General features: G+C 41.3%; 1 protein-coding gene and 1 long non-coding RNA gene across 2 annotated transcripts in view; one reads left to right on the top strand and one right to left on the bottom strand.

Moving 5' to 3' along the window:
• The window catches only part of adarb1b (adenosine deaminase RNA specific B1b), a 104702-nt gene that overhangs the window by 13601 nt on the left and 63621 nt on the right, over window positions 1-27480 (top strand). The window contains exon 2 of the mRNA XM_062402813.1: window positions 23969-24044. The gene's annotated coding sequence lies outside the window, so the exon portion shown is untranslated. The remainder of the gene's footprint in view (window positions 1-23968; window positions 24045-27480) is intronic.
• LOC133967393 (uncharacterized) overlaps window positions 25364-27480 on the bottom strand; it is a 28121-nt gene continuing 26004 nt past the window's right edge. The window contains exon 3 of the long non-coding RNA XR_009924038.1: window positions 25364-25655. This is a non-coding gene — a long non-coding RNA (uncharacterized LOC133967393). The remainder of the gene's footprint in view (window positions 25656-27480) is intronic.

Genomic DNA, 27480 nt, shown 5'->3' with positions numbered 1-27480 from the left:
AGTCTATCCCGATATATTTATAGATATGTAAGTTCACAGAATCGCTCCTTTCATGGCCGTCTGAAGATAATATGTGTGATGCTACTGGATCCCCCCCACTCATGATAAAAGAGTGCTCTTAATAAAGATGTAAGTCCAGTGTTAGACTCCCAGGGTGGCCTCGCCGTTGAGCAGCTTTGGGTGAGCCCCTGCTACGTTGTCAGTTCAGCTCCGGCTCTCGGCCTTGGCCTGTTCATCTGACAAGTGTGTCTGAAGTGGCAGGGTTCACCACTCTCAGTCAAATCAGACTCTTTCACATCGTCTCTGTCTATTCCTGTGTCGGAGCTCCTTCAGCTCAGTTGTTAGTGTTGTTGTGTTATTGTGAATCACACAACGCAACAGTGTTTTATTTCTTTGTCAGGAGGCTCCCCTAGTGTCACCTTGGCTGTTTCCCTCTGTCAGTTTTTGTATGCCTACGAGACATCTCTCCATGGATGTACCCACGCTCACACACACTCCTTGTTATTTCCTGCGCTGAGATTTTTGTCTTCAGGCAATACACACTCTCTCACTCAGACAAAGTGGTGCTGAAAGATGTTTCTAAATTAGGATGCTCTTCTGCACTAAAGGCAGGTGTGGGGCTTTAGCACCTCTCACAAATCTTACACTTCTCAAACGTGCACGGTGCAGACGTCGTCGTCAGCGAGAGGCTTCCATTTCCATCAATGCTTCGAGTTGCAGGACACAATTAAACCTGTGAGTACTTCTCTGTGTGTTTGCACATGGCTTTTGGTTTTCTCAAGTGAAAAGCAGAGTATCGTTGGATTTTAGATTTAGCTCTCATTCCTCAGGATAAAGGCACAGTGTCAGTCGTTTACTTTTTGATATCACTAAGTGGAAAGATAGAAGTTGTAAGAAATTAAGTATGTGGATATCTACAATTTCAGCTTTGATGTAAAAATGATTCCAGAAAGACAAGCCTGTGCAAAACATGACAAAAAAATACTTTCTGTAAATTCTCATTTACCTCAATGACTCCTTCTCCATGTGAACCCGTCGTAATATAACCATCTCCAGCGCAGTAAATCCATTAGCACAGCAACAGAAAAGCCATTTTCATCACTGATGAATTGCAGTGTATTTTCCCGTTGTGCTGATTGACATTAAGTTAGCAGCAATACAGTTTAAATAACTTTGTTCAAACCTTTAACTTTAAAAGCTGTGCCGTCTTCTTGTTATTGATATTGTCAGATGTGAAAAATGTAGCTTAACTTAGAGCAAGAAAAAGTGGATGAGCAAAAAAGAAAATTATAAAAACAAATGTTTTTTCTAATAATAAATACTGTTATTTATAGCATTTCACCACATTATGAAAGGGTATTTTTCTTAGTTTCCCCTGTTATACCTGGGTTTTACAATGGAAACACAGAAGCAGCACTCAGCAACTCATATCATATCAAACATTATTTGTATTGCAGAGCCTAAATAATATTGTGCAATGGATGTTGTGCTAAGATGAGTAGCCACTGAACACAAAACGCATTTACCGGGATGATTGTCTTTTAATTAGGTGAAACCATTTAGCTGCGTTGTAGCCCAACCTGATGACCTACAAAGACTAAGTGGAGAGGGAGTCCTGTCAGGCTAACAGGATCTAAACAATGGCCCCCCCGACACACACACACAGACACACAGCCTTTAAATGGCAGTGCAACAGCGAGGGGCAATTGCAAGTCTGGGAACAACACAATCAGTCACACTTTGTCTGGGATTAGCTGGGCAGATGGCTGTTTCTCTGTACACTTCCATTTTAAATACATTTTTGGCAGTTTGCTGATCCACTTGTCTGAAGACACTTGACAACATGTACACTATTAAAATAAACAGCCATTACTTAAGCAGGAAGGGGTCAAAGACATAGCAGAGGATTGCTGTCAGGAATGTTTCTCTGTCAATTGAAGGATTTTGTGGAAAAGAATGAGTGCCAGGGATAAAAAAACAACAAAAAACACATCCACACTTCTGACTAAGCAAAGGAATGTGAGCCACTTGCTCTTTCAGTCTATTTTTTTAGAATAGCTTTTAGTTGCAACTTCCCCTTGGTGAGCACAAAGCTCTCTGTTTAGATTTGATGGCCGGCCACTGTTTACATCCCATCCTGTGCTTTGTGAACCTGTCTCCTGACCTCTTTTGGTCCAAAGGTCATTTTTCACTCGTCAGATTTCCTTATTTGCAGCTAAACCATGTGACTACAGAGAGCCCCCATGTCATACAAGAGGAAACTACACTGTATTCCAGATTTCTGTGAATCAGAATTGCAATATTTAGTTAAATAATTGCTTATATACCAACAAAAAATGTATTTGACATATCTCTTGATAATTTATCGTTTAGACATACCAAACAGTGCAGTTACAGATTATCAGATTTGATTATTTCTGAATATAGTTTCACTCAAGGCAATACAAAATCGAAAGTGGGTTTTTCCGTAGTTATTTTACCGTTTTCAATATATATGCAAAACATTAAAATTGCTTGCTACAGACAAAAATACCCCAAACTAGTTCCAGTTTTTAAAATATAAATATGTGCTGGTTTCCTTCCTCTTCTATGAAAGTTAAGTGAATTTATTTTTGGACTTTTTTCTGACTGTAAGATATTGTGACTATTTTCCAATGATTTTATAGAAAAGGAATTATTAATGATTCTTGATTATCAAGAGAATCTTTAACTGATGTGTAGAGGAAAGTCAAAACTCGAATCAAACACAAGAGAAGCTTTTGTTTGACACCAGATGTCTCAAGTGGGTGTAAACATAAAGAAAGATGGTCTTCTACTAAATTGGCCCTTGTAGATTTCAAATCACACCCCATGAACTTCTAATGTAAAACTTTATCCCTTGATGTAATAGTCACACGACAGGTTTTACTCTCCGTCACTGTTGAATGTGGTGCCTAGCCCATAACACCCGAACCGATGGTACACCCACAGTGTGTGCGGTAAATAGACCTCTTAATATTCATCAAACACGTGTCACATCAAGGCCGCCTGCTTCATTCAGCCCTATATGAACGGGCTGTTCGTATCCCACTGGGGAGCTTCTCCGACTGAGAGTGGAGCGGACTCTCCTGGAATGCGTCAGCGGGCAGCCAGGTAGTGCAAGGGGCTTTTGGAAGGAAGATGTAGCAGCCCCATTACTCACCTCTATAGCAGGGATAGTGCTGTGTTGTGCCTCCCAGGGGTTCTGTTCAATCATTGGTGCACATTTTATTACCTTGTTCTCTGTGTGTGTGTGCATTCTTGGTGCAGAGCCCTTTCATCTTAACTTGTGTATAGTGTAGGGATTTGTTTTCTGTATTTACAGTAGCGTTTGTGCTACTTGAGGTGCATTTCTGGTGCTAATAACGTTTAATAATGCTCCTGCGTGTCTTAAATGAATAGCTGTGCAAGCCTCCGGTCATACGTGCACACCAGGCTTCATCCTTCACCTCACCTCCACCGACACCAGTGCTGTGACGATACCACTGCAGCTTTCTTGCTGCATTCGCCACAGATGTTTCTACGACCCCAGTGGACAAACAGTTTTTCCCCTAAATATTTAAAAAAAACATCTGGGCACAAGTTGGTGGAGGAGACCTTCGTCCTGGAGGGTGGTCGGCCGTAATCGAACCGTAAATAAGACATGGCTACAGGGATGTGGGAGGCTTGTGCGAGCAAGCGTGGGTTTGTGTGTGGGAGAGAGGCCATTTCAATAGAGTGTGCAGCAGGGCAGGGGGGAGGGGAAGAGCTGGAATCTGCCATATGGATGAGAAGGAAAGACAAAGGGAGAAATGGAAGGGGAGGAGAGGAGGAGAAAAGAGGGAGACTCAGCGGCCCATGTCAACTCACTTAATGCTCCCTGCTGGCCCCGGGGATGCTGACAGCACAGTTTTGTTGATTCATCCCCCCTCTCTGGCTAGTTCCCCCCGTCTTTTACAGTCAGTCTCTATTCCTGTTGCCCTTGCTCTTTTTGTAATGCTGCCCGATCTGTCTTCTTGTCCTCTAGCATGACCTTGTGAGTCTGGACTCTACCCTGTCATGCTGTCAGGTCTGCTGATGCATATGCCTAATGCCAAAGAGTGTCTCATTTAAAAGCATGGGCCTTATATAATCTTTCTCATAGAGTAGGAGGTTAAGGGTAAATCCAGTGTGCACCAGGAATGGCTTTTGAAAACCTGATGGATGGATATATTCACTGTAGATAAAAAGTGTCCCTGCTGACATCCCACATTTGGCACCGTAACTGCCTGGATTACATATTTCTGCCTCCTGGTCATTTTCATCTCAATCAACTGAATTCAATTTGTTTCATTGAGTGATGCACATTGAAACTACTACATTTTTAAGTGGAACCTTATAGACTGATGATAATATGAGCCTTCACTGTAATATGGAAAAAATTAAATTGATGCTAAAGGGTCTGAGCTTGTGGTATCGGATTCTGGAGAGGTGTCAGTGTTTAGTCCGTAGCATTTATTTTAAGGCTATTGAATATTTCTGCACTAGGACAGGAGTCCGTTTTCTCTATGTAATTTCACAGTTGGTGTAAAATAATTCTAATTAATTAATTCTAATTGTTAGTTAAGCTTGTATTTACATATCACCTATTTAAAACAGTTGGCAGCACAAAGATTTACAACCAGTTACTGCATTAAGAACTGTTAAAATATTAACCAAATGAAAAAGTTCAAGTATAACCTGAAAAAATAGAGGTAATATAAAATCATGGACGATAATTCTGACTTATATTTCTTTCAGAATTTCTTATATTTACCAGAAGTATCACAGCATACCTACATTTACTAAATGCTATACAAAGCTAACAAAATGTTAGCCTAAATTACCTTATAACATTTGTATTATTATTATGCCGTATGACCTAAATAACCTCATTGGAATAAAGGCTGAAACATGTATTTCTCTGTGGGTTCTAGGTGATGGCAGCAGAGGAAAATCCCCTCTCAAGGTTATCAAAAGGGCTTTTGATCCAGATTTCAATTGCAGAGGGATAATAGCGTCACCAGTGTTTTGATTAAATCGCACTTATCATTTAGTACAATATTTTTTTTTATATTATTTTTGTCTAATTATAAATAAAGACGGAGGATCTGCAGATTAAATGCGCTTCTTGAAAACAAGCTCACAAAGGATCGATCACAGAGGTTTTCTCATGTTTCTAAAAGAATCAAAGTGCAGACCAATTAACAGCCGGGCCCCTTTTAGAGCTCATATCGCAGGAGGCATTAAGTCAAGGTGACACTGAGAAAAAGGTGTTTTATTACGGGCTCTTCCGACCAATTGTCAGGCTGGGTCAGCTAATCTGGAGGTGAAATGCTCGCTTTGACATTTTTCTTCTGAAGCCATTAGTTGGAGATAATGTACACCTCTACAACAGAACAGCGGCTACACTCGAGAATTAGATAAATCACTGGGTAACGCATAAAAGATGCAGATTATTTCCAGTACACCCTGGTTTAAAAATCTGAAATGTGTCTGTGTGTGTTTTTCCTTTACCCCGATACCTTATAGGTTAAACAGGGTTGTGAATTTAACCTACACAACCAAGCAAGAAAGAAGAACAGGTGAATATTTTACTGATGTAAACACAGATTTTCATTTAGCAAAACAATTGGGCACCAACCTCTGATGTTACAATATTATTTACATTGATGACAGTATTCTAACTATTTATTTAAGACTGAATAAGACATTTCACTTACGATGTTTACAGGAGTTGCTAATAGAATTTCCCCTCTACACTCCTGTGTGCGTGTTACAACATATGCGTTACGTCCCACTACTTATTTACTCTCAAACCCAGCACGTGCCTCGTCAAGCAGTTGGTCACTGGTATATTATATATAATTAAGTGTTTGTGCTACGTTCAGTTATTGCCGCCGCTGCTTCAGGATCACGGCTGACACAGACACATTATAGACCTGGTATCCTTGCACTGTGTTGTGTTGCCCTGCCGCATGTCCTCCCTCCTCTCTCCTCCCGCTGACCTGCGCTCACTTTACACTTTAACAATAAACACCAGCACTAATCCAAAGTTATTATGACTTGTGAAGTACTGAGGTTTGGTTTGTTTGTTTGATTCACTCTAGAGTTTATGAGACATGTATTTAAACACGTTGGGGGAAAAAAAAAAGAAGCAGAGTCTCTAGTGGACCAACGCTGCATAAAGTGCCTGGATGCAGTGCCGCTGCCAAGAAGGGGGCTGCCAGAGGGGCCACCTGGATACAGTGAAGGCGTAATCAGAGTTCTGCATCACACAAGCTTGAGTGTGTTTATCTGAAATAGCCAAAATATTTACATCACTATTTATTTTTATATTTATTTATTAGTTTTTAGTTTTTTTTGGAGAGGCTGCACTGTCCCTGCAGCAAAAAAGAATCCTAGAGGAAACACTGTAGTGATATCGCAAAATGCAGTGAAAACTCCAATAGAAGGTTTAATGCGATTAAGACGTTTACATGTCTACATCATACGAATAAGACTGGATTCTCTACATCTTAATTTGATTATTACCTCCCCTATTCAGGTTAAGATAATCAGAAAAAGCTGCTTGCATGGCAGTGTCTTATTCTGTCCGTTGGGACCATCAGGGTATTGGTGTCCATATAAGTGTTTATTGACTGAAGGCCACTGGTTGACTTATGGATCCAGATTTCTAGCTCAACCACTGTGTAGTAGAGAGTTTCCCCCTTCACTGCCTGAAATCATGCAATGTAAGTAAAATAGCTCGGGATCATTTGCTTTTTGTAATTAGGCTTTTTACACAAGAATACTTTTTTTTTGGGGGGGGGGGGGTTGGGTTGTTATTATCTTAAATTAACAGTTTTTAAATATATTTTCTCTCTAATATAAGTTATATTTTTTGGCTTTGACCAAAAAACTCTCCTGCCTCGTCTTTCGGGAGCGAAACGAAAACTGGAGCAAGTGATGTGGGTTTTGTGAAAAATCGTTTCAGTCCCATTCATTTGTTAGAAACCCTCCATTGTCCAGAAGTCACATCAAATTAACAGGACTCACTTTATACATTCTGCAAACCACTTAAAATCATTTTATCATCTTCTAGTACCTCTGTAGATGTGCAGTCACTGAAAAAAATAAGTAAAATAAAACAAGGCCTTATATACAAGAAAAGTTGTTCGAAAATAAAACTGATGCTTGATGTGCAAACAGCTTTCTAATGCTGCTGAAGAAAAGAGTGGGGGTCTGTATTACGAGATTCTTAAAATTTCTTTAACCCTCAATAATTCTGTAAAAATTGTCCTTATAACTTATTTCGATCATTTATTCACGTTTTTCAGTTCTCTGTACAGTTTCTGATGAAAGACGTGACCTGATGGATATGTATCCATCCATCAAATGGGCTTTTGCAATGTCAGCTAATGTGGGGCTGTTGTCAGCCGTCCTGCAAATGATGTTGTGCGACAGCAAGCTCAGAGATTTCTCATCTGTTCTGAAATACCTCCTAGGTTCAAGAAAGTGAGTTATATAGTCATAGCTTTGCTAAAGGTTTTAAATCTGCGGTCGTAATCCCAAACTGTGCATTCTTCTCTATCTATGCCTGATTTCTAAGATCTGTTATTCTCATATTAAGGGGAAAGCTTGGTTTTGCCCAGCTAGCCCAAGCAATCTCTACCCCACCCACTAAATTAGGCTTTACTGGAGTTTTCATTGGCATTTATCAGATTCAGTGAGTCATTGTACTGTACAAGCATTTGGAAGCACAGTCATCAACCTTGAGGCTTTGCTGTCTCTTTGAGAATGGCACGCTCTGATTCCAATGCTTGTGTCTAGAACTCAGTCTCTCTGCAGTTTTAACTAAAGACTGCTGCAAACTAGAGAATAATCGGGCTGGTTTTAGACCCAATTCGACGTTCCTGACTGGAGGTCAGTCGATGCAGAGTCAGAGCGACCTCGATCTCGAATCGTAATTATAAATATGTTTGAATTGTCCAGTGTGTGCCTTCTAAAGATCATAAGATTAAAAATCGGTCATGTCTTTGGTCTATCACGTATTTAATATTGGTCAAGAGTTCAAAATGTCTTGTGTGGAACAGCCCTTAGGTTTTACAGTTGAACTGAAGCCCTCATTCTCCATTTGACCCTACCTTCACTGCTCTGTACTTAAACCTTCTGAGGAGAACCATCTGAATCCTCTGAGACCTTGTTTCACGTGAACGATGACTCCTAATGACAAGGGCACAGTGTTCTAGCTCAACCTGCGCCTCTGGCCGGCCTTAATCATCTGGTTCTTCCCATATCTTCCATGTGTCACCGCTTCAATAGTTCAACATCGTGACTTCATGCTGTTAAGAGGAAGGCAGACCTCGCTGTTTACTACCACAACCACAGATTGGTAATTATTTTTTAATCAGATGATGAGGGTTTAGTGCCAAACATTAAGACAGAATTCCCGCTCAGATGTAAGCCAGTCCACATTTGTTGAATTCTTCTTGCGTTTAAGACACAATCTGCTCATTACTGCTGTTAAAGGAGGATGAACATCTATTGATCGGCCTGGTTTAGATATAGGAACAGACAGATTATTAAATATAGTACCACAAAATCAATGCATTTGAGAGCATATGTATGGTGTCAGGTTGATTCTGCCTTGAGTAATATGAAGTATCATTGCATTTTTTAAATTGAGAAGACAACTGATGGATATTGCAATAGAATTTTTTTATAATCTTTTCAGAAATTTTGTGAATCAGGAATGTACATAGCACATAATCAGTCCCGCCTATTATCAGCATACGGGTATATGCCCAGGTTATCCTATTTAATTCAAGTCAATCCTTCAGAACTTGACTCGTGCGTAAAGTGCATTCAGCGATGACATCACTCAGATCTCCCCGGGAGCACTGGGGAAAGTTTCAAGTTGAAAAGGTCACGTTGGCTGCTCAGCCTCTGTGTGACCCTGGCAACGAAGAATCACTGTTCATCCTTCCAAGGTTCTTTTTATTTTTCGTATTTTCATTTAGATGAAAATGTGACAATCAACCCAGAGAACCGTTAAGTCTGGACTCTCGTTCAGTGTCAAATTAAGTTGGTCGGTTAATCATTGTATTAATTAGCCAGTACAATGCCCTTGCCGTAACATTTTTCAAAACACTGGATGTTACTGGATCAATAAACATGGATTTTTTTTCCCCTCCCCACAAAGTCAATACTTGGACTTTTTGCATTTGCACTTTAGACCTTTGACGTGTTCACAGTTTTTCCAGGCCTCTGACACATCTGCCTGCCGTATCATCTGAAACACCACAGACAATTAAATATTCATCTCAGTGACTATGGCCGCCGTCTGACTCGTGTCCACAGCTCGGTGATGACTCTTATAATATTAGTTTTCCATCCACTTGTTTGTAGTCTGGAACGCTAACCGGCGAACAGACAATGATGACAGCTTGTTTGATTTATGAGGCCATTGTTTGATCGCTCAGTGGCAGCGATAAATTGGATTGTGGTTTATCAGCCAGTGACTCTGGCTTTTGTTCTTGTGTGTGTGTTTGTTCTTGTGTGTGTGTCTGTATCTGAATCAAATCAAATGCATCCCCTGCCCCATCTGTACAGTCAAACCTGAAACCGCCATAAACCCCAAGACGAAAGCTTTCTGATTGATCGCTCGGTGACAGTTATATGTGCTCCGTCATCGGTGAGCACTTTTATGTCCACTCAGAGAGGTGTGGCCAAGCCTCTCCGTGCACGATATTGGCCCCGATTTCTACGACCTTGAGGCAACTTTCAGAGAGTTCAATTGAAAGCTGGCTTCGGTACCATTGCAGCCAGAGCAGCCGTTCCAGCAGATGTACCTTCAGAAACTATAACTCATGTAATGTATTATTCCATTAAGGGTATTTTTAAACCTGTAGTTAGTTTGTTCTGAATCAATAGATGAGTTAAGAAGCTCGGTGCATTCCCTTCTTGGCTCAGTTACTTTTCACCTTAAATTTAAGTAGTAATGCACCACTAAAGGCCATTACTTGGGTAAATGAGCTGAGGACGGGATTGTGGAAGTAGGGACATGGTCTTTATATACTCAAATATAAAGAAGGGGATATATTTTGTCTATGTCAGACCTTGAATCCTTCCCTAACAAGATCGACAGGAAACTGCACTCAGCTGGGCTGTGGGACAGATAATAGATATACTGTCCCGGCCTGTAGATTGTGATATATCGTGGGGTATCCAGGTTTAATCTCTTCTAACCTACTTCACCTTGACTTCAAATATTGTGGAAGTGTAAAAGTAGCACGTTGTAACCACTATTTTGAAAGGTGCTATTCAAATAAAGTTATTATTATTATTTCAATGATTTCTTAGATGGTTTTTGGATTTGTTTTGTGACAAAATAGAAATGATGATAACCTCAAAATGTGTTAGTCACACAAAATGCAAAAATGTGTCTCTAATGTTTGTGGGTTGTCACAAAGCGAAGTTAGGAGAACACAAAGGAGTGAGAACTTGACACTAATTGCGGCAGTGGGGTGCAAATGGTTTTGACGCACCTCGCTTGCCTCCGTGATCTGTGTGTCACAGCAGCTGCTTCAACTGCCGACCATGTTGATACATGCAATCAGGCCACATACCCCTGAACCTTCCTCTGTGAAGCAACGAACCTGTCGTGCCTGTACAAAGACACGAGGTGGGCAGATTCAGCAGTCGTAAAATCCCCATCACGGGCTCGGCTGCAATATTGTATGCCTACGCATGTTTGAAGCTCAGCGTGATGTTTACATAACTAGAGCTGAAGATGGAAATAGGCACAGCCACAGTTCTGTTCATTTGCATGCAGTGCTGCTATGACCTAATACCGGGCTGTTTTTAAATGTGTCTGCAGAAGCATGTGAGCTGGAAGAAACCGTTAAGAACAGAACATGTGGATGCTGCTGTTGTGTCACGATTAACCAGACCAGCTGTAAGCTACAATTTGTCAGAGCAACACGAGTGGAACACGGCTGAGGATCAGTGGTGAGATCACGTGAAGAAGAAAAAACAACCTGTTTGACTGTGTCTTGGCTTGATTCTGATGTTGCAGCGCTGAACGGATTCCAGAGCACAGCACAGCAGCTTCTCTTCATTTGCTGCAGTTTTAATCATCATTCAAAGTAGTTTTTAGTACAGAGAAGACAAGAAGGTCCAGTGTATTTGCTCCATCCCCTGTGTGACCCAATGAAGCAGAATTCAACCGAGGGGCAATGTTTTCACCTGATTCTCCCAGATGTTGACTCACAGAAGCAGTTTTCTATGCCGCAGTGATCCATTGTGTAATTAGAAATCAGGTTTAGTGTTCATTTGTTGACCGTTTTTATTCCATCTATTGCAAACAACCTACCCACACAATTACTTTGCTCATTATTGCTTTTTAGTGGGCGGCATGATGGTTGGAACATTACCCACGGCCCGGTTTGAATCCCTTTTCGGTCGGGTGCCTCTGTGTGGAGTTTGGCTGTTCTCCCAGTGTCTGTGTGGGTTTTCTCCAGGTTCACCAGCTTCCACCTCCAGTCCAAAGACATGCAGGTTATCTGACACTATAAATTGTCCATTGGTCTGAATGTGAGCCTGAATGGTTGGTTGTCTATTTGTGCTGGCCCTGCAGTATGCAATACATATACAGCACAGAAAATGGATTGATGGTTTTTGGCTTTTTGGTGTCTTTCCCTTTTTTATTATCAGCAAAATGAACGCTGCTATGGGAAGGTGCAATACAACTTAACAAGCTAGCCTTTATCTTTTAATAATTTAATTCAAATGGAGGCATTTGTGTTGGTCGGCTCCTGGAGCTCAATTTGTTATTCTGTTTATGAAAACCCTCTTAACTTGCCACTTGTCATGGCTGAGTAGGAAACAATGGACAGCTGAGTGCAGCCTCATTTGACTTGTCCTCTAAGAATCTAGTCCATGCCGATACAGCCTATAGACTTGGCTCATAAGTCCCTGCAGCTCATACAAACAGCGACACTTTATTGATACTGTTCAGAGGCTTGTTAATCATGTTCTCCTTTTGCAGTTAAGAGCAGAGACTGCTTTGAGGCACAACTGGAAGTTCTGTGTGTGATTGGCTCCTGGCTGAGGCAGCACAGTGCAATTCACTAATTGATATTAATTGATTTAATTGTCATCTATGTGTTTACACGTTGTCGCACTGTAATTACAATGGGATGGTTGTCCCAGTGTCACAATCCCACAGCTGGGGAGCCTGCCTTGATCATGGTTGCTGGACATAAAATATTTGTAGAGCTTGGCACCATGGTGTGCTTTTATTTCCTCCGAGGGTTTGGTCACTTGCGGTTTCACGTTGTTGACTCGTCACAGAATTAGTTTTTTTTCCCTCTCCTCCTGATTTTAATTAAAAACAAATATAGCCTATTCACATGTTTTTTATCTTATTGATTCTTATCTTATTAATCCTGTGGATATTGATAGCTTTTTTTATTTTTTGTATGTGTCCTGGCATTTTCACAATTACTCCAATTTGCCCAGGGGTGTTCCCCATTGTTTGTCCATGTGTCACAAGTGATAACTCAGACACAGCTGACTGGACTTTGAAAGCACTTGGGGGAATGATGCATTTTATCATCGCATGTTGGGATTTAAAAAAAAAAAAAAAAAAAGCCTGTGGCCACAATAGGAGAAGTGGTTGAGTATTTTTTTATACCATGTGTATGCTCTTTCTCAGCAGCTCCCACCAATCATATATATATATGCTCTTTAAATTTATAGAGCCTCTTCATAAAATGTTTTTTAATGCTCCTCTGTAGAAGTGAGTGTGAAATGTTTGACTCAAGTGGCAGCAAAGCATTTCTGATTGACCTCTCTGATCCGCAGTTTGCCTGCTGGTCTCCACACGCTGACCATTTTATTCATCTTTTCTTCCTCTCCCCCCTCTTAGCTTTGAAGAGCATTGTTACCATTGGGAAGATGATTGTCTTTTTTTGTTTTAAGCCAGATGACTGTTCAGTGAAAGTTTATTTAGTGTCACAAACAGCCACCTCGTTTTTTCATCTGCTTTTAGCTAAACCATACTGAAGGGGCTGAGAATAAGAGCACATATGGTACATCAACCACGACGATGACAACAAACAGAAATGTGGCAGCGAGGGAATGACTGGATGCTCAGGACGCAGGCAGAAGGGGCTCTGTTTCACAGACTTCACACACTAAAGGATGCAAAATTTGGGGTAAACAGTCTAAAAATAAATGCTGCGATGGCAGAAGATGCCTGTTTATCTCTGCAGATGCAGGTTAACAGGGAAGTAATTGCTAAACTTCGGATGCAGTTGCTTTTATTCCACGTGCAAAACAAAGTTGAGCAGCTCTGCCAAACAAGGTCTCATTTTTTTTTATTTCATTATTGATCTTATACTGCACTCCAGCATGAGCATTCATGGTCTTGACTCAGTGACAGGGGGTGAAATTCCCCCCTTTTAAGAAATGGAATCATCAACACGGCTGAATTATGGAGTACCCATTCATGGGTTGCAAAATATCCCCACCACAATGGATTGCAGAAAATCATCTCTCTGCAGCTGGTGACTCTGATATCACCCAGCAAACGACAGTGCTAAAAATGCACGCGTACACACATGCAGACAGAGGCAAACACTTAAGCACACTGAACAAGGAAAGCTTTCTCTGCTATGTGAATGAGTAGCTGCGGCTGAATGGCTGAGTGTGTCCTCTGTCTCTGTGAGGTCGACAGCCCAGACAAGATTAGGAGGAAGCACATCAAATGAATGTGAAAAGAAGAAAAAAAGAGGATAATAAGAAAAACTGATGGCTCAGGAAAAACCTGCAGTATGACACTTGCTTTCAGGGAATTATCTCTGTCGGGTCTGAGCGTGGACATGGAGAAACATGCATAAAAAATCCCCAGGCCTGAATATCTAATTCAATCTACCATTCTGACCACTGATTTGTAGTAACTGTTGGTTGCTGTTTTTGTTTCTATTCCTCTGCCCTTCTAAGGCCATGATCCATTTTCTTTTCCAGAAAGTAGTTTGAGCGGTTTGGGATCAATTGCATCAAATAAATTTGTTTTCTTTTTTTTATGTGCAGTATTGATGCTGGTAACATAAAACTGGATCATTGGCATCCTGAAATGGATTTAGAAGCCATCAGGATTTCAGATGATCAGACGAGGGAATATATTTTTTTCTGAATGGGCTCAAGATGGGATGGACCCAATGTTTTGTTTTTCTATTTTCAGGGAAGTGAGAGGATCTCAAAATTATCCTCATCTTGTATTTTTGGAAAGAAAAGAACAATAAAACGCATTGGTCTCAGAGAACAAGGTTTCTCTGCGTGATGATTTTTATTGCAAACCCTACCGCAAATGCCTTGACACATACATGGCCGTTGTGAAATCCCTTTAAAGCTCTTTATAATGACAAAGAGCCTGTTGTCGTCTGCATGCGGGACCCTACTCAAGAAAGCCTGTGTCACTGACTGGCGTCTGCTGCAGTCGGAAAGAAACGCCAGGGTGGGGTTGAGTTGTAAAGGGAAGCTGTTAAGGAGACCGAAAATAGTAAAGTCTCCCAGACATGCGTCACTACGGCCAGGCCAAGGCACGGCCCCCTGCTCCTTCTCCCTTACGTGTTTCCATATGTTCAGCTGGCACCGTGTTCCACAGCGTCACAGAGCTCCCATGGAGATGATCACATCTCCCTCTCAAGCTCTGGACTGTCTGAAGCACGTAGTCAGAATAATCAATCGTTTGATTTTCCACAGTCACTTCTTCCTCAATCGCACAACGAGTTCTTTATCCAATAAATGTTTTATCTTATTGACCTTAAAGCAGCTGCTTCATGTATTAATAAGGGAGAATCTATCACCCGACACTCTAGCTTTGCCTTTCCGTTTTTGTTCAGCCCGGCAATTGTGGAGTAATGACGTCAGCGTCGTGGTAGAGGGTTTACCAGCGTTTAAAAAACCAGGCTATACCTTCTAATTAAGGTGTTAAAGAGGTATAAGAGTCAAACTTTCAAGTCAGGAAAGTAAAACCTGTCAATGCTCAAGAGTTTAAATAGACAGACGATACAAATCTCTCCAGTTGTAATGACAAAGTTAATAATGAAATATCTGTGCATCCTGTACATGCGGTTCCGTCTGCCTCGCCAACCTTAATCTCGATCGCCTTGAAAGCATCAGAGCACACTTTTGTGGTTATTGTTTCCAGCAGGTCCCCCCCCCCACACTCTTCTACTTAGGAACCACTAACCTACACCCACTGTCTTGTAAGAGTATGCTGCCCGGCTGTTGTTGGTTGTTGAATGTTGCAGTTTGGGGATAGGATTGATATAATGATAGGACTGGTATGTGGTTGTTTAATATCAAAGGATGTGGTTTGCATTAGCTTTACTTCCTTCCCAGAAAATCTCCATATCTGTGTCCGCATCTGCTCCGCGGGATGGCCTGCATCATGAAGAGGAAAAGATATGATTTGTAATTTTCCTTGTTTGTTCAGTGAAATGTACGTTTTCAGACTTTTCAGGCAGTGTCGAATCGTTCCTCTGGGGAGAATCTAAAAAAAACCACACAGCTCCAAACTCTGCCCTCGACTCTGACATCTGTGCTGACCTATCACTTTAGTAAACCGTTCAATCCAAATTGATGCTCCTGGCATTTGGCAGCAATCCCAAAGTTGAGCATTTAGAAAAGACAATATAAGTAACAATTGTGCCCATGAAAGGCAACTCCTGCCTTGTGCAATGGAAGTAAAGTAAGAATACGACTCCTGCTGGGGTCATCTTTCAAACTGTACGGCTGCATATTCTTACACAAAACATATTCATTAAGTATGAATTGCATATAGTTGTGCAAATATAGACACACTTAAAAGGAGAGAAGATAAAGCGAGAGCAAAGGGGAGAAAAATGTCCTCTAATTAGTTTTTCAGCTTGAATGCATTATCATGCAAGTATTATTTGTCTCAGGCGACTGCACAGACCTCTGCACGCTCACAGCTGGTGGTGTACCTCTCTCCTCCTGCTCCTGTCTGTGCTCTCTGGAAACCCTCTTTGTTTTTAACTCTCTCTCCGAGGTCAGGTTACCTGTTCTGCGCAAACTGTAAAAAATATCCAGCCCGAGGTGCCGGGTTTTCTGCTGTCACACATCATTTTGAATGCAGTTTGATGGGCTGTCATAGGACATGAGTAATGGACAGGGGGTTGTGTCATTGGTGATGACTCTGAAGGAAATGTGTCCAAATGAGGGATTTCAGCCCTTCAGCATTTGATGTGTTTTTAGTTCATGTGATGGGATGATGGTAAATCATCATGGACCAAGGGGTTTCAAACCTTTACTGTTTCCTTGATTTAAGGGCGTTCATTTTCACAGTCATTTCTTAATATGGACTTAACTTTTGTTTAAGTCCATGTTTGAACCAGAGGGCTCTGTTTTACCTCCAGTTCAGGTCAGGACCTCATTTGTCTGTTTTTACTTGTGGTACCAGTGCAGGAAGAGTGACTGATAAACCCTCCAGGCCACAGAGGATGTCGGCTAACCGAACCCATCTGTTGTTCTTGCCCCCATGCACAGAAACTCAACATTGAATCAGAACTAGGTTCAGTGTTGAAACAACCAGTGTAAATTTCCACTGCTACGAATTTTACCAGTCATGCTAGCAGCGTGGCTCTACAGGGTCTATCTGCTTGTTTTTCTAGTGACACTGGAGTGTAGGTCAAACGTTTACGTATCAATTGAAATATATCTCAACGACTATAAGGTGGATTGGCATAAAATGTTGGACAGACATTCAACATAGGGCTGTCAATTGTTCCTGAAATCAAGTTTGAACATATTTGACATGACATGGAATTCATTAGCATGTATTTGAATAACCAATTTAAGTCACGCGTGGCGTCTCTTCTGCTGACTCACATCGGTGGACAGCTAACAGGTGAGCCACCTGACTGGTCTGTTAGCTAGCTGCTCTGTACAAAGTGGACAAACAACGTTACCTTTGTTAGTTACTTTCCTGTTTACAGTGGAGAACCAAACTGTTTTCACACGTAACTCATCAGATGCTCTGGTGTCTTGCAACCTTCAGCTCAGGACGGCAAATTGCGACAGATTTTGTTTTACTGAGTTGAGCTGCACTGAACTTTTGAAAAAACAAACTGAACAGCTTCTTTTTGCTGCAGCGGTGGCACAGCTTCACCCTTATGATGAATAATTTAATGCTTTTTAATGCTATTTATCCAATATTTCTATGACCAAATACCCTAAAAGCTAACGACTTTCACATCAGACTCATATACTCATCAGATGTACTTTGTTTTTAGAGGTAACTAGATAATGTTAGCATGCTAATACACTACCTTGAGATGGTCCTTCACATGGACACGACTGGAGTGACTGCAGCACCTGACACGACAGTACAACAGCAGCTCAAGCTCAATGCTGTGTTTTGTATATCTAAAAATTAACATGAACATATTGCATAATGTGTGAGAGCTGATTTCACTCTGTTTTCTGGAGAGGAGTTGCATGTGGGTGTCTACATAATGTAATATGCTGTTACTGCTCAAACAAAGGGAACAGGCGAAGCCTGCAGACTCTGCAGTGAGCCAACCAGTGAGCACATAGGGTAAATGTAAAGCACATACCCCACTGCTGACATCCAAATCTTTTTATTAAAAGTTAATGGTCTGGGCTGAGAGCCTAACACTTCAGTGTTTTTGATACCATCAAACATTAAATAACACGTATACGCACAGTTGTCCCCCATGGTGACACCTCGGGGGTCACGATGTATGTGACAGTCAGTCAAACGAGCGTGACCTCTTTGAATGTAGCCGCTCTGTTTAGTCCTCTTGTAATGAGTGGTTGTGACTTATAATCTATACCGTGTACTAAAGCCTGAGGGTTAATAAGCCTGATGGCGTGTCTGGGAATACGTGTCTGTGGGTACGTGTGTGTGTTTGATATTTGTGTAGCCTGTGTCACACTGAGTGATGCAAAGTGGCTCTCAGACATTATTTCTCTTCATGAGGTGTGCGTGTGTGTTTCCCTCTGGCGACCGGCATTTAGACTTTTGAAGTAAAGTCAAGAGTTGCTCTTAAATATCACAAGTGCACACAATGTTGATTCAGCCAATCAGCACCGGGTAAATCTCTCTGTATTTTGCGATACATTGGAGTTTAAAAAATCTGGTGCCTGCAATGACATTGCCCTTTTTGGTTCTAATGCGTTTTAGGTCAACTAGCAGTGATTGGTTTGTCAGAGCTGAATGGGAGAGTGACTGCAGTGATGGAGAAGGCCTCTAGCAGAATGGTTAGAAAACCTAGGAATCCTCCAAAAGATGTTTCTGATGCTGCAGATAAAATAGAAATTCTCTGTTTAGAAGAGTTTACAGTCTAAAGAGAAAGCGATTGATGGGGAGGACAAACACAAAATTGTCATTGATGGCTTTTGCTATTTGAAGGCAGCAGTTAAAACATATTATACTATACTATAATAGAACAGACTTCTAAATTATAAATGTACTTGTTTTCCCACCAAACTTTTTTACATTTTTAATGTTTTCCAACCATTTAAAACATGTATATAGATCTGTGCTGAACACCTGCCTCTGTGGCCTCAAGTGGTATTGCAGGATAACGGTAAAGGTTAAAATGTAATGGAATATGAGTAAAGAACATTTATAATGTCAATAAAATAACACAGCAACTAACATACACAAGCTTCGCTGGAGCTGGTGTTAACTCTTGGTCACACCAGACTAGGTCAGTAACACTAAAACTACAACTGTGTTTGGAAGAGTAAATGTGGTTTCTATTGAGTTTTCTTATTTTTGAAAGAATGAATGCTAAATTTTTAAATACATAAAAAAAAAATGAAAATCTTCTTTTGTATGTTGAATACAAAACCATACACAATGCATATACAATGGTTGTGATTGATTAGTGTTGGCAGAGCACACGTTCAAACCAGTGACCTCTAAGGTAATTAAATCAGGCTATATTATGTTCGTCTGCTAGATTAGTTAATAAGGGGACATTTTCACCTCCTCCTTAAACAATACAATGATCTCTATAGTATTACTGTGTTGACCTTGTATGCAGTGGTTTAACATGAATAATTTATTCCTCACACGTAGAGTACTTTTGACTTTACTGGCCTGAAATATTGTTTATAGCTTCTCCTTGCTGTTACTTAAGTATCTGCTGAATCTGAACCTCGTGGGTGCTGGGCTGAGATGTTTCTTTTGCAGCCCCGTTCTCTGGCAAGATGCACCCGGCTGTCAACAGAGGTGTCAAAGGAGAAAGACAGTTCAGAGCAGGCAAGGAAAAACAAGACGGGTCAGGGGAAAAGGATGTGGGTAGGCTGTCAGAAAGGAGGACGAAATAGGATAGGCATTGGAGAGTTAACTGCATTGGTTTCCGATACACACACAGATAATGTGTTTTCAAAAAGACATGCATTAGTGATTTTAATCTGCTGTAACTCTAGCCTCAGAATGGCTTAGGTCTTTGTTGCTCTTAAAGTATTTCATTATACAATAGATCTCGTTTGACACGTCAAATTTCCAACCAGGGTTGCGCCAGTATTGCATTCATGAGACATTTTGGACATTTACACGGCAGCTTTGATCACCTTTTAATTCCAAGGATGGATTTAAAAGGTGTTTCTTAAGAAAAAAGAAATGTAATGAACCATGAAAGGTTTGCTGACCCTGCTTGTCCGAATTCAGCATAGCCCTCTGCTGATGACCACGGAGCAGCTTCATTGGACCGACTGAGTGTTAATTCCTCAAAGACACCTTTGCAACAGCATTCGTAGCAAGTGGGAATGAGTCATCCCCTCCGTCTCTCTTGCAAACATCCCCAACTATGTGACTTCCATCCTAATCCCCGACTTCGGTTTCCAAAAGTTAAGCGTATTTGGCAGCCAGCAGGCTGAGAAAGCCATCAGCTGTCACACCATCTGCATAATGATGCTTGTTGCTGTCATCTATCAGCGTCACAGCATCATCTGGCCTGTCACTTTCACCTGAGATTATGTGCACGGGGAATTTAAAGATCAGTGACTTTGAATTTCAAGAAATATATTGTTGTGGTTTAGTTAATGACTGAAGAATAACATGACTCTGTGACAGTTGTTTTTTCAGTGGGATTTGAAGGCAGAACAAACTAAAACTGATAATCACAGCTAGAGTTGGGCAATTAACCTAAAAAGGAATAGAAGCCAGAATTCATAACCTACGTTCCATGCTGTGTTAGGCTTCTCCTCCCTCCCCCGCTCACTTTAAAATAATGGTTCATTAATCGTAATCGAGGGAAAAGTCAGAAACAATCGTTGTATTGATTTGAAGTCATATCGCCCAAACAACAGCAGACAAAACAAAGAATGGTAAGATAACTCTGGACGGTGAATAGTGACTGTCAATGGTGTTGGAAAGAGTTAAAGTCAAATTTAAAAAATGTTTACACCTGCAAACTCACAGTCCTTCATCATTAACTGTGACTGAAGGCAGCTGTCTGTTTACACATGCCTCCATCGACTCACGTCTGATAACACTCAGATCGAGTTGCATGTCTTTTTTATGGAAGGCCACTGGGGTGTGTTCTGTTTCTCGAGAGCAGGATGGGATGTCACAAACATAAGATCACAGAAATGATTATTTTATTTAGACGTGATAGCAAGTCGTAGTAATGCTTGTGTTGTAACAGCAGAATGTTACTGGATGAAAACTGAATATTGTGACTCTATTCTTTTAATCAGATTTGATTTGCATTTAGTTCAATGTGGCTTCTCCGTAGAAATGAGAGGATGGTTTGAAAACAGAAAGAAGTTCTGTTGTCCTTATATCACCTCTCCATTTCATCATTTAACAGCGCTTTAGCCCAGTGTCAGAAATGCATGTTTCTCCATTTGGAAAGAGGATTAAATGAACTGTATTGGGGTTATTTTGGGCCAAACTCTATTACCAGCAGGTGTCATTTGATAAGTGTTTTCTCTTCAGGTTTCACCAAAAGCTATATGATGCACTAAATTAATTTATAAACCAGCAGCCTCAGCTCCCCCCCCTGATTAATTAACTTTAAATTTCTTCCCAGTTGTTTATTTATTTATTTATCACAATTGACATCTGCTTCAGTGTCCGGGTGCTCATGTGGAACTGCAGCGGATGTTACTGAGAAGAAAAAAACAAAACAGGAGCTGTTTCCAATAAGATTTGCAGCTGCTGTGAGTTTCTAACAGACTTGGCATCACAGTGAGGATGTCTGTCAAGATGAGCTAAATAACACAGATTTGTTGCTGTTGTTGATGGGGCTGAAGAATGGGTTTCGTAAAGGGGACACAAATGATCCCCTATGTTTCAGCGAAACAGTGCATCCTGGGTCACATTTATTTAAAATGAAAATTAATTTAGCTGTTATTCAGTGTGACCTGGTGTCACATTAGCCCCTCAGATATTGTTTCTGTTCTTTTGCTCTTTGCTTGTTGGATGAGGCTAGACAGAATACCCCCAGAGCTGATCATGGTGTCGGTTGAATGTCCTAAAACTCGAAGCTGATGCATTTACTTTTGCTAAATTAGCAGTAGCACACACTTAACAGGCTGCGTGCACCCTAGAGACTCTGCAGCAGAAGTACCAGGGTAGTCTGTCCTCCTCCTCCTCTTCTTCTGTTGTATTACTTGGTCACACGACACAAAGGGAGGAAAAAAAAAACACGAGGTGAGTCACAGCAACTCCCAACTGACTTATGTAACAAATCTCACACTTTATTAAGACACTTAGATGCTCCACTTGTAATGCTGACTCCTTCTTATTCTCCACATTGCTGCTTCCTGCATTCAGGTCACAAAAAGTCATCCGGCAGGAAACCGGATTTAAAGCATGAATTCCTATCAAAGGAGATCCGAGTTGCATGGGATTAGTGGATGTAAGACTGTGTCGAGGACATGTCTCATTTGTTGGTATAGTTGGTGTGGAGAATGACCATGCCACGGGGCTCTCACCACAGCAGCCAGAGCTGGACGATTCGGTTTAGCAGCATACTTTTGTTGTCTTTTAACAGACACGCCAGCAAACAAATAGTAAACTTAACTTGAAGAGGTCCAGCAGTTGCTGCTTTGCTCTTCCACATGTCTCTGTCCATGTGGCTCAGTCCTCTGTTTTCCTCCTCCTGCCTTTTGTACCAGAGGATCAATGAGCTAACAGCTCTCACCTGCTCTGCCTGATCCTCTGGTCCACGTGAAGATGCTCTCCCAGCCTCCTCCACAGTTTGATTCTCTGAGGATCATTTATTTGTGTTGTATCTGCAGTACACCATTGCTGAGATCAGATTAGGGTTGTGTGTTAGGCACCAGTGGCCACACAGCCGCTACCTACAGGACCCTATTACACCCAAAAGGCACTGAACCTGCAGCAAATGTCTGAGCAATAGGGCTGCAGAGCAAAATATAAGTCGCTCTTATTGTGTTGTGCTTTTTTTAAGAAAAGGTTTATGGTTCTGCCACCGGTTTATAACCGGAACGGTTTTAAAAGTATTGCTTTATCACCGATATGAGGAGAAAAAAATATGATATCCTACCAGATATAGATCATATAAATTGGTGTAAATCTGAAAGTCATAAATAACATGAAGCAGGTGGCGATTAAATGCATGGAGCTCTAAGAACATATGGAACATTCATTTCGCTGTAAGTGCCTTCGGTCATGGTTTCTGACGCCATGGTTCTACAGTCAGATGCACATGTTTGGATGTAAATATATGTAAATGAAAGGGGAATGTGACTCCTGTGCAGAAGTCCTTGTGGTAGCTCAGAGAGGTGTGGAGCACCTTGGTGGATGTTATGAATATAGATGACGGACACACACACACACACACACACACACACACACACACACACACACACACACACACACACACACACACACACACACACACACACACACACACACACACACACACACATAGCCACAGGAGGTAGGAGGGTGCAGTAGATTGACATTTAGTAGATATTTTTTTTCAATCCCATATGCCCGAATTTGACACAAAGTTGCTGCAACACTTAACCCACAGCATTTTTCAGAATCTAATTTGTTTTCAGAATTCTGCCGTTTTACAATTTATTCAGACCCTTCTCTTTTATAAATTAATTTATGTGATCCTCAATCCCCCTATCAGCAACTGATGCATCTGTTCTGACGCCTGACCTTGAATCTTTTTTGTCAATGTCGAAGGAGCATGTCGCTTGGGCAGGACACGAGAAGTAACTTGATCCTAATTCGTTTAGAAGCCTGCTGCTCAATGTCTCCCAGCGTCACCTCCGTTTTCTGTTTTCAAAATATCTGTCCTTGTGCCTGTAACAGTGGAATAGCGGGCACTAATGTGATTGGACGATAGGGCCAGCATCTGTTCCCTGCTCCCGTGCCTTTGTGGATGTCTCGCCTGTTTGATGCCACCCTCTTGTGTTGTGTTGTTTCTGTGGTCGGTGCCGGGCAGAGTGGAGCTGCCCAGGGGCAGGGTGGCCAGGGTGTTGGGCCAGTTGTTTTTTTATTTTATGTCGTGTAGATCCATGTTGTTGCTGTTGACTGCCAGCAGCGATTCTTGGCCTTATTTATTTTCATTTCTGCTCGGGGGTTAAATGAACAGTGTGTCCTCCCCAGAAAATCTGTCTTGTTTAACAAGTCATACACTGTGTGAAACATCAAGAAAAGCCTAATATCATCACAACTGTTAAAAGCAGAGCCTTTCTTTTGACTGTTTTGAGGAATCCTCCCTGAAATCTCTCTTCCTAGACTCACCCAAAGATCAATGAAAAGAACGAAACCCAATCATCTCAACTATTTATGATTGAATTACTCATTCTTTTAAATGTAATTTTAAGACAATAAAGTAGTGACCTTACCCTGAACTATAGAATGCATAATGCACCAGGTCACAGATTCATTAACGATTCATCTTTTTTCCTGCAGGAGCTGTGTTTGGCATTTGTGGACTGCAGAGGATCAGCACATGAACCAGCTCTCCCTGTGATTACTCTGTGGAACGGTGAGTCCACGACTATGACATTTAAGACTTTTTTTCTGGAACTTGTACACAATGTGACTTACAGGTTCCAACCGCGGGGAAACCTATGTGGCCCTCGTTCCTAACAAATCAATAGGTGGGTTAATTCAAATAGAAAATACTGATTTCTGAGACTACGATCGAAGGAGGATTGAGCACAAAGAAAGAATGAAATTCATAATACAATCAAAAGGTGTTTTGAGGTGACATTGTGGCAGATGCACTGTGAAAACTTAGCACCTGTACCTCCTATTCCGGTTTTTTTACTCTTTGATCAACAGAATAAAGTCATGTCAACAGAAAGGCACCGATATCTGTGACAGAATCTGCACTGTACCTACAAAGTTTCACTCTGCTGACTGCAGGGCTCTATCATCGTTTTTTCAAAGTGGCTGATGGCCAAATGACGGCTAACATTACCGGTCACTCAGAAGTGAAGATGTCATAAACATAAACATATACATGTGCCAGATGCCAGCTCGCATCACCTTAACTGCTCAGCTCCCAGGCGGAGTGGATATGTGCATGTTTTTCTTTCCTCTTTGAGGTCTTTGAGGAGTACAACTCATATCTCAGCTCCAGCGTGGCTATTTTTAGATGAGCTCAAATATCAGGGGATCCTCAACGCTTCCTCCATCCCTGTTTGTCTCCCTCTGCCTGTCTCCTCCCTTTACCCCCAGCTCGATTGAATCTGAAAACCTTTGCTCTGCTGCGTGGGGGTGATTAATTATACTGCATGGAAATGCGTTCATTTATATACAGTACATACAGTACGTTCCCATGTTCCTCTCCCCCGTCATTGACACAAGATGTAAGTGGGTTTACTCATTACCGGGAGTAACGACGTGTGGCTCCGATTTTAAGGGTTTAGATTTTATCTTTTTTGACTCTGCCAGGGAGGTTGTTTTCATCCATGTCCATTCGTTCATTGGTTTGTTTGTTAACAAGATAACACGAATAATTCATGACTGATATCTATGAGTGTGTGAAATTTGGTGCATTGATTTGGTGTATTGAATATAAGAGTTTAGGGCCCTGGCGGAGGTATGCGCTCTACTTCTTCTAGTTTTAACTGAAAACCTTTGATTCAAATCGTAGAATTTGAAAGATGTGTGTGTTAATCCACCAGGTGAAATCTGTGCTAAAAAAGATACTATCGAGCGGCGTCATGGGAAGTGTTGGACTCAGTGTTTTTTGGAGCTTGACTTATTTTAAATGCCCAAAAGTATCACGTGCTTTCCTTTGCTGCATCCAATTTTGACCATTATTTCAACAATGAGACCCCTTTTCTGTTTGTTTTTTTATTATTCGTCAAACATATTAAAACAGCAGCAGCTCCTCTCACCGTGCAGAGCCAGGGAAAGCTCAGACAAAGCTGGTATTATTAACAAGAGGAGACATTTACTGCCCTCCTTGCACTCCTCTTAAATAGTCCTCATTTTCCTGCTCAGCGCCAGAGGGAAACAACTGTCAGGTAGAGAAGGAGGGCTGCCTTGGATTCTCATCACCACGGGTGGGGGCTGAGCCCTGTGGCACTCAGGTGATGGCACCGGGCTGCATTCATGAGGAGCATTCATTTTTCCCAGGGTAAAGCTGGGGGAAAAATACAGAAAGGCATTGAATGGTATTGTCAGCTCTAGCTTACAGTAAAGATCAGCCCCACATTTTCTAATTTGTATTTATCTTTCAATGTATACATATTTCCTTCGATTGTCAACCGTAATAGCTGCCTATTGCATCTAGACAAATGAGCCACAACTGCTGTTAATAATTGTCTGTAATATCGTCCTTTGAGCTACTGTCTTGTCCCCTGTGTGTGTGTGTGTGTGTGTGTGTGTGTGTGTGTGTGTGTGTGTGTGTGTGTGTGTGTGTGTGTGTGTGTGTGTGTGTGTGTGTGTGTGTGTGTGTGTGTGTGTGTGTGTGTGTGTGTGTGTGTGTGTGTGTGTGTGTGTGTGTGTGTGTGTGTGTGTGTGTGTGTGTGTGTGTGTGTGTGTGTGTGTGTGTGTGTGTGTGTGCTGATTTGTGTGTGTTTATTGTTGTAGCCCATGTGGCCTGTTTGAAAGATGTGCATATCTATCAAGTTGGACGGGGTCTACGAAAAAAAACATTATCGAGTGGCATTGGCATCGTGCCTTCATGCTTCTGCCTCACCTCTATTATTGTAATGAATATTTAGTGCAGTGTAAGCAAGATAGCCGGTGCTCCTCCAGCTCCGGTGCGCTGTGCTGCTGCAGGGCAGTGGAATAAGACATTTAACAAGCTTGTGGCACTCTTGCTTTTTTTATTTGCACATGTCGCTGAGTTGCTGACTCATGATGCTCTTGTTGATTTGATTAGTCTTTTTGTGCTGTGGAAAAACAACATCAAGTGGTGATTAAATGGAAAGGTAGATTAATTCATTGTTATGTTGTGGAGAGAATTCAGCTAAATTGTGACCAAAACAAGACAAATCACTTAAGAAAAATTGCTATTCCCTCAATAATGTCTGTGGTGCTTTAATGCATTTCGAGCCCAAGTACATTTTGTCTCGTTGGCATTGTTGCAGATGTATTGATGACAATGATAAATGGCATTAATACAGTGTCAGGTCGTAGTGGAAGATGAGAGCTGCATGTGCATTAATAACAGACCTTATTTGACCCATTTTCTGCAAAGGTGGCTGCCTCCAATGATTTAATCATTATACCTCCAGGAAATACGCCAGCCATATTTCATCTTTGTAGTGAGCACACGTTTTTTTTTTTGCACATCTAAGCACTAAGGCAATGAAATAGGAACTGCTGGAAAAACTGACCCCTGGTCCCACAGCTGGGACCGGGGGTCAGCAGGTTCAGCATCGAGTGTTGTGTTGTGTCACAAATTTCAAGCACAAGACGATTACAAATATTGCACCAGAGAAATTAATAATAATAATGATAGCTTTATTTATATTGCACCTTTTAAAAAAGGCTGTTACAAAATGTTTCACAAAGAGGACAAATACAAAACATGCAAGGCAACAAGTACATTTTTAATCTTACCCAAAGACAGTATAGTTTTAAATGTATTGGCAAGAAAAAGGATAAAAGAAACAAAAGTAACATTAAACGAACTGACATTAGGGGTACTGTCGCTTTTGCGCTTTAGTCTTGACTATTGAGGAATATCTAAAAGAGCCTCATCAGAAGATCTGAGGCTACGAGCTGATTTAGAAGCTCAGTCAAGTAGCTTTGTGCCAAACCATGCAGTGCCTTGAAAGTCTACAGCAATATTCAGAAATCAATTATAAAACACAGGCAGCCAATCAAGTGAAGCTAATAGGGGGGAGATATGAATTTGCTTACGTGATTTGGTTAAGAGACTGGCAGCTGAGTTTTGAACACGATCACGTTTACAATGATCTGCCTTTATATTCGATTTCTGTGCTAACTCTCTGCTC

The sequence above is a fragment of the Platichthys flesus genome, chromosome 13 (assembly GCF_949316205.1).
Source record: "Platichthys flesus chromosome 13, fPlaFle2.1, whole genome shotgun sequence".
Taxonomy (NCBI): domain Eukaryota; kingdom Metazoa; phylum Chordata; class Actinopteri; order Pleuronectiformes; family Pleuronectidae; genus Platichthys; species Platichthys flesus.
This window is presented reverse-complemented; position numbering and strand designations above follow the sequence as displayed.